Raw genomic sequence first — 8,769 nt, 5'->3', positions numbered from 1 at the left:
GCCACACACACAAAAGAACCCACACCCACACGCACACACACAACATATGTTTTACTATCCTTGTGGGGACTTAAAATTGTTTGCCATTCAAAATCCTATTTTCCCTAACCTCTAACCCTAAACCTCACCTTAATCCTAACCCCAACCCTAACCTTAACCATAACCCTGAATTTAAAGGGACATTTCCTCGCTGCTCTTTCCCTGTAAATGTCCATTAATATGCTATTAACATATATGTGTCATAAAAAATCGAGAATTTCCTCCCTACACGCAAATACGAGCATTTCTGCATCTCACTGGTAGAAATGGGCCATCTAAATTTCCTGGCTGTAAACGAACCACAATATTCATAATTCATTGAGATTTCACGATGTAGTACCGCCTATGTCAAGGTGGATCCAATTGAGAATGGGTATCAAAAGGTAGCTAGCTAATGATACTTCCTGGATTAGCCATTCATCCATAGAACGTCAGTTTACAAATAACTATTTATTTTGTATTTTTGTGTAGAGAACAACTGTAAAATTAGTGTGGTGCTCTGTACTTGGATGTGCAAACTACAAGCAAGCACAGGCTGTTGGGGTAACATTTCATTGGTTACCTTACTAAGAAGTCAAGCAGAGGTAAAGTAGATAATTTAGCTAGCTAACTATATTTGTTCATCTAAACCCAAATCTAGCTTGCTTTCATAATACGCTGGCTAGACATTCCAAAGCAAATCACTGTAATTAGCCAGCTAATCGGGCGATGTCATTTGTAACTTTGCAAGCTAACATTAGCTATGTTCGGTTACGTTAGCTACAGACTACCGGACCATGTCTAACCGTTAGCTAGCTAACTAACTACCGCAGAGGCTAACATGACTGGCCTATGTGTTCTATTCACAGAGTCCAATTCCATCAACATCTATAGCAGCATAAACATCGGGCTAAGCACCAGGACCCTTTGCTAAATCTTTCCATGACTCCATGATGAGCAAATAAATATACTGGAGGTAGGCATAAACAGGGTCTGTGTCTCGCTGTCATAGTTGGTGTGTTTTATAAGTAGACTATAACTTATAATGTAGTTTTTCTGTATTATGGAGGCTTAGTTGATTGTTTATGCAAAGCTTGAAGTCTAAATTGAAGAAAATCTGAGTTATTAGTAAGGAGGGAGTGGTGGTTTTATTTGTGAAGTTTAGTATGCATGATCTATTGACACGAGGAGGATGGGTGAATATAGTACAGTGTTTGAGTGTGTACTGATGCACTAAAAGTAGTAAAATGTTGGCTAATCACTGACTGACTAGTGTATGTCCTACAGACTAATCATGCTGCTCTTAATTACTGCATCCAAAATAGCACAGTTGATTGCAGTTACTGCACTTTTACTGCAGTTTTAATACATATATTTTGTTAGGCCTGTAGACCCATTGGATGAAAGCTTTCAGCCAGGAACACGTTCAAGCTCAACATCTGACTCGGATGAGAAAAAGACTGCACATGGCTGGCAAGAGCCAAAATGTATAGATGAAGGTCTGCTGCCATTGCGCAACACAAAACGAGGTTCACGCTGCTTGGAAGAATCAGCCAACACAACATCCATATTCATTTAGACTGATGTTGTAGTATAATATAGAATGCCTAGTATGCTCACAGCAGCGTTGTGGTATAGATATGGCTATCTATTGTGCCTTCGGAAAGTATTCAGACCCCTTGACTTTTACCAAATTTGGTTAGGTTACAGTGAAACGGATGTGAAATAGCTAGCTAGTTAGTGGTAATGATTTCAATCGGTGACATCACCTGCTCTGAGACCTTGAAGTAGTGGTTCCCCTTGCTCTGCGAAAAAGGTCCACGGCTTTTGTGGAGCGATGGGTAACGATGCTTCGTGGGTGACTGTTGTTGATGTGTGCAGAGGGTCCCTGGTTCGCTCTCGGATATGGGCGAGGGGACGGTCTAAAGTTATACTGTTACATTGATGCTGTTGACCCGGATCACTGGTTGCTGCGGAAAAGGAGGTCAAAAGGGGGGTGAGTGTAACTGATGTGAAATACTCAGTACTTTGTTGAAGCGCCTTTGGCATCAAATTGGGTATGACGCTACAAGCTTGGGACACCTGTATTTGGGGAGTTTCTCCCATTCTTCTCTGCAGATCCTATCAATCTCAGTCAGGATGAATGGGGAGTGTCGATACACAGATATTTTCAGTTCTCTCCAGAGATGTTCGATCGGGTTCAAGTCCAGGCTCTGGCTGGGCCACTCAAGGACATTCAGAAACTTATCCCAAAGCCACTCCTGCATTGTCTCGGATGTGTGCTTAGGGTCGTTGTCCTGTTAGAAGATGAACCTTCTCCCCAGTCTGAGGTCCTGAACGCTCTGGAGCAGGTTTTCATCAAGGATCTCTCTGTACTTTGCTCCGTTCATCTTTCTCCCGATCCTGACTAGTCTCCCAGTCCCTGCCACTGAAAAACACCCCCACAGCATGATGCTGCCACCACCATGCTTCACCGTAGGGATGGTGCCAGGCACCTCCAGACGTGACGCTTGGCATTCATGCCAAAGAGTTCAATCTTGGTTTCATCAGACCAGAGAATCTTGTTTCTCATGGTCTGAGAGTCTTTAGGTGCCTTTTGGCAAACTCCAAGCATGCTGTCATGTGCCTTTAACTGAGGAGTGGCTTCCGTCTGGCCACTCTACCATGAAGGCCTGATGGTGGAGTGCTGCAGAGATAGTTGTCCTTCTGGAAGGTTCTCCCATCTCCACAGAGGAACTCTTGAGCTCTGTCAGAGTGACCATTGTATTCTTGGTAAACCTCCCCAACTAAGGCCCTTCTCCCCTGATTGCTCAGTTTAGTTGGGCGGCCAGCTCTAGGAAGAGTCCTGGTGGTTCCAAACTTCTTCCATTTAAGAATGATGGAGGCCACTATGTTCTTGGGGACCTTCAATACTGCAGAAATGTTTTGATGCCCTTCCCCAGTCTGTGCCTCAACAGACAGCCTGTCTCGTAGCCCTATGAACAATTCCTTCTTGGTTTTTGCTCTGACAACTGTTGGACCTTATGTGTGTGTGCGTATGTGTGTGCCTTTCCAAATCATGTCCAATCATTTCAATTTACCACAGGTGGACTCCGATGAAGTTGGCCAGAAATGCTGTTGTGAGCATACTAGGCCAGCATCCCGGAGTCGCCTCTTCATTGTTGATGTTGAAACTGGTGTTTTGCGGGTACTATTTAATGAAGCTGCCAGTTGAGGACTTGAAGCATCTGTTTCTCAAACTAGACACTCTAATGTACTTGTCCTCTTGGTCAGTTGTGCACCGGGGCCTCCCACTTCTCTTTCTATTCTGGTTAGGGCCAGTTTGAGCTGTTTTGTGAAGGGAGTAGTACACAGCGTTGTACGAGATTTTCAGTTTCTTGGTAATTTCTCGCTTGGACTAGCCTTCATTTCTCAGAACAAGAATAGGCTGACGAGTTTCAGAAGAAAGTACTTTGTTTCTGGCCATTTTGAGCCTGTAATCAAACCCACAAATGCTGATGCTCCCGATACTCAGGCCAACACAACGTGCCATTGGAATACAGGAGTGATGGATACTGGTAATGGGCCTCTGTACACCTATGTAGATATTCCATAAAGAATCTGCCGTTTCCAGCTACAATAGTAATTTACAAAATTAACAATGTCTACACTGTGTTTATGATCTATTTGATGTTATTTTAATGGACAAAACATGTGCTTTTTTTTTCAAAAACAAGGACATTTCCAAGTGACCCCATCCTTTTGAAGGGTAGTGTACTGTATAAAAACATAAAGATATATATTATACAACTTTTGAAGTTCATGCAATGCCATTGTTAACCTGTAATTATAGCCTCAAGCTCATTACCATAACGCAACGTTAACTATTCATGAAAATCGCAAATGAAATGAAATAAATATATTGGCTCAAGCTTAGCCTTTTGTTAAGTGAGAATCACTCTGGAGAAGGGTGGAACAGCCCCTATGGATGTGGGCATGAAACAGCTTTTAAATTCATTGTCTAGTGATATGAAGAACCATTTCAAAGTAGAAAGGTATAGGCAAGAGATTTGGGGAAAAATACAGAAAATGTCACGTTCTGACCTTAGTTCCTTTATTGTGTCTTTTGTGTTAGTTTGTTCAGGGTGTGAGTTGGGGTGGGTAGTCTATGTTCTTTTTTCTATGTTGTGTTTGGCCTGGTATGGTTCTCAATCAGAGGCAGGTGTCGTTCGTTGTCTCTGATTGAGAATCATACTAAGTTAGCCTGTATTCCCCATTTTAGTTGGGGGTGATTATTTTCTGTTTAGTGTTTCTTCATCACCTTACGGGACTGTTTCGTTTTTTTGTTTATTCATGTTGTTGTTTTGTTCAGTGTTCAGTTGTTTTATTAAAAATATGGACACTTACCACGCTGCGCATTGGTCCTCCTCTTTCTCCACCAACGACAGCCGTTATAGAGAATGTCTAACTCCTTGACAGGTCTTTAACTGCTTTAGCCGAAGTAAGAAAACGGGATGAGAAATTATTTCCCGGGGAATCATGACAAGACATTGCAGAGAGATAAAGATTGTTTGAGAGCTCTTGGTGAACAGATAAAAACATTGAAAGGAGAAATTCAACAATTACAGGCAAGGGTCGTAAAAACAGACTTGGCTCCAACATGTGGACCCTTTGTTCCCTCAATCTACCCTCACACTGAGTTGCGCAAGGCAGATCGGATTTCAAGCATCTGGTCAGCATTGCCTGGCATTGAGTCAACAGATACTGACAGCGGTGACGAACGATGTCTTAGGCCAACCAGAACACAGGCTGTAAAAGGAAGTAAAGACAAAACCTCTGGTGACTGTAATCACACACAAATCAGCATCTCCAAAACAGTTGGATGAATTGTCAAAACTGTTGAAACATCCATGAGACATGGGTATTAAAATATGGGACATGGGTGTAGTTGAAAAGACACATTCTGCTGACATGTTGTTCATACTGATTGTTGGAACAAATGGTCAACTGTGTTGGAGGCTCCTTATCATCATCTCACTATGTGGCACACCATGTAATCCAGTTACTCTGATGCTTCCTCCAGAAACCACATTACTAGAACACGACTGTTGTGAGTTGGTTTTGGATCAGCTCTCTGATGGGTTTATTAAGAGTCATCCGTTGGAAAGCCCTGAGTTTATTGTATACACAGACGGATCAAGCATTGTGGAGCAGTGTGTGAGTATGGCAGGCTGGCCAGTTACTACAATGGACAATGTGATAGTGACAGGCATGTTACCTGCAGGAATATCAGCACAGGTGGCGGAATTGGTGGCATTGACAGAAGCATACAAACAGGCTGAAGGAAAAACAGCTGATAAATACACAAACTCAAAGGTATGTGTTTGGTGTTACCCATGATTTTGGGAAAATATGGAAAAACAGACGATTCATGGGAGTTCCTGTGAAGAATGGACCAGAGGGGATGGTTCTACTGAATGCTCTCCAGTTATTGGACAAGTTGAATTTTGGAAATGAAAGCACATAGAAAACTCTTTACCGACGAGAGTAAAGCTAATGAGCTGCCAAGGCAAATATCAAGAGAACATCTCTGTCACCTAAACTGATTAGGACATACATCTTGGATACATTGCAACACATTAGAGACATACAAAGCAGTGCACCAAAAGATGAAGTGTGGGAATGGATGGCTGCAGGATGCAAACTCAATCAATCAGGTGTGTGGAAATACAACCTGAGATGTGTAGCGCCAAATGCACTCTTACCCTACTTGGTGTCACAGATCCACTCTTTGGGACACATTGGTGTGAATAATATAGTTTATCGTTTTTGTGGGCAAATGGTGGAATCCTGGTGTGCGGAAAGAGGCTGAGGCTGTTGTGGCGAATTGCAACATTTGTATGGAAAACAACACCAAGGGACGAGTGAAAGTACAGACACGACGTGCGCCTTCAGACATCTACATCTACATCACGTTGCCCAAATGTAAAGGACACAAAGATGTGCTGGTTGTTGTTGATCGTTTCTCACAATGGGTTGAAGCCTATTCTACTAAGAATGGAACTGCACAACACACAGCTAAAATTCTGATTTGAGAAATCGTAGACAGAAAAAGAGTCATGGGGAATAACTCCCGAGGGGGGACACGACGTAATACCAGGACAGTGGGTGATGGTAAAAAAAATATGTAACAGACACATTAGGGACAAAATGAGAAGGTCCTTATCAAGTTTTGCTCACAACGAGTTAAAGTCCAGGGAAAATCATGATGAATACATGTCACCCATTGCATGGTTGTCCATTTTGATAACAAAGTGGAGCCTGAAGAATAAAGAACTGATTGATTAGCAATCGGGGGCCAATCTCGGGTGAAGAAGCATAGTAAGATGATCAAAACTTGATAAGCTTCTATGTTGTATATCGCAGTCATCATATTAGGGATATCTAGGTGAAATGTCCAACTTTTTCCTGAACATTGGGACATGCTTACTTTAGGGAAATCTATGTGAAATATAATTTTCTCTTGAAACAAGGACATGTCACTTTCACTCTTTTGTTTCCTTTGTTACAGGTTATGAGAATCTACCATCTGAAGCTGAAGCAATATTCCTTGACCCAAGGACTTTACTTGAAATGATACAAGATCAGTCCTTATCAACCAGTGGAACGGAAGAAGAATTCCTCACTACCAGCAGACTGTCCGAACATAATTTCTAATAGTTATCTATGTGGGATTGATACCAGTGTGCAAGAGCTGGTCACTTTTAAAATACTTGCCAATTGGACGATTTAATATTGTCTTCCTGCTTATACATGATGTGGTAGGAATCGTAAGCGACAACATCATTACACATGTCAATACTTATTTTATATAACTTTGTTTGAAATCTATTTCTTATTGTAAAGCAAGTAGAATATGCCCTTTGTGTTTTATAGAAATGCAAGGTGTTTAATGTGAATGATTTTATGCTTACTGCTAATGTTTTTTATACTGTCTATTTTTTCATGTTTTCTATTGTTTTCTAAACATACATTTAAAGGGAGTGTAAGAATATTTAGAAGATAAATACACAATGTAAGAGGACGAGAGGTCAATAGAGTACTTACGGTCAAGAGGACTAAAAGCCAATAGAGTGCTTACGGTCAAGAGGACTAAAAGCCAATAGAGTACTTACGGTCAAGAGGACTAAAAGCCAATAGAGTACTTACGGTCAAGAGGACTAAAAGCCAATAGGGTACTTACGGTCAAGAGGACTAAAAGCCAATAGAGTACTAACGGTCAAGAGGACTAAAAGCCAATAGAGTACTAACGGTCAAGAGGACTAAAAGCCAATAGAGTAATAACGGTCAAGAGGACAAAAAGCCAATAGAGTACTTACGGTCAAGAGGACTAAAAGCCAATAGAGTACTTACGGTCAAGAGGCCTAAAAGCCAATAGAGTACTAACGGTCAAGAGGACTAAAAGCCAATAGAGTACTAACGGTCAAGAGGACTAAAAGCCAATAGAGTACTAACGGTCAATGGAAATTGTGTTTTTTTCTGTAGTAGGGGATTAATGATCAATGGGTGTCACGAGAATTTTCAATCCCAATGATAATAACAATCAATCAATAGCTTTGACAAAATCCCCGAGGTTTATAAGACCATGGGTTTAATAATAATTAGTTAAAGACAGTTTAGTATAGTTTATTCACGAGAACGTTCTAAACTCAATAATAGACAAACATCAATTTTATTGCTGCGCACATACTTCCACACACAAACAGTAGGTATCCTACGCACATACTGTATCACTACCCAGCCGACAAAGATTAGGGAGACCTTGAGACGTACTCCCTGTCCTCTCCCAAATCTCTAGTCAGGTCGGTACTGAATTTTGCTCAGACAGTCTGTGTTTAAGATACGATAAGGACATAATGTACAGATTGTAACGGCGTTCGTCTGTTGAAAGAGGAGAGGACCAAAATGCGGCGTGGACGTTACTCATGTTCTTTCATGAAAATTATACGATACATGAAATAACAATAATATACAAAACAACAAACGAAACGCGAAAGACTGTATAGGTTATCTTGTGACAACAAACACAGAGACAGGAACAAACACCCACAAAACACACAGTGAAACCTAGGCTACCTAAATATGGTTCCCAATCAGAGACAACGAGAATCACCTGACTCTGATTGAGAACCGCCTCAGGCAGCCAAGCATATGCTAGACACCCCTACTCAGCCGCAATCCCAATGCCTATTAAAACCCCAATACGAAACACAACAAACTAAACCCATGTCACACCCTGGCCTGACCAAATAAATAAAGAAAACACCAAATACTAAGACCAAGGCGTGACAGAACCTCCCCCCTAAGGTGCGGACTCCCGGACGCACCTCAAAACCATAGGGAGGGTCCGGGTGGGCGTCTGTCCATGGTGGCGGCTCCGGCTCGGGACGTGGACCCCACTCCATAAATGTCTTAGTTCCTCCCCTTCGCGTCCTGGGATAGTCCACCCTCGCCGCCGACCATGGCCTATTAGTCCTCACCCAGAACCCCACTGGACTGAGGGGCAGCTCGTGACTGAGGGGCAGCTCGGGACTGAGAGGCAGCTTGGGACTGAGGGGAAGCTCGGAACTGAGGGGAAGCTCGGAACTGAGGGGAAGCTCGGAACTGAGGGGAAGCTCGGAACTGAGGGGAAGCTCGGAACTGAGGGGAAACTCGGGACTAAGGGGAAGCTCGGGACTGAGGGGAAGCTCAGCACTGAGGGGAAGCCCAGCA

The 8,769-nt window shown here is 42.4% G+C and overlaps 1 long non-coding RNA gene across 1 annotated transcript; it reads left to right on the top strand.

Moving 5' to 3' along the window:
• Positions 1–456: 456 nt before the first annotated feature.
• On the top strand, positions 457–6,702 carry LOC123996756. Its single transcript, XR_006832038.1, has 3 exons — positions 457–623; positions 888–994; positions 6,569–6,702. It is a non-coding gene; the product is annotated as an uncharacterized LOC123996756 (long non-coding RNA).
• Positions 6,703–8,769: the final 2,067 nt, after the last annotated feature.

This window comes from Oncorhynchus gorbuscha, linkage group LG15, assembly GCF_021184085.1.
Source record: "Oncorhynchus gorbuscha isolate QuinsamMale2020 ecotype Even-year linkage group LG15, OgorEven_v1.0, whole genome shotgun sequence".
Lineage (NCBI taxonomy): Eukaryota > Metazoa > Chordata > Actinopteri > Salmoniformes > Salmonidae > Oncorhynchus > Oncorhynchus gorbuscha.
The sequence above is the reverse complement of the archived record's forward strand: the minus strand, read 5'-3'. Positions and strand labels throughout refer to the sequence as shown.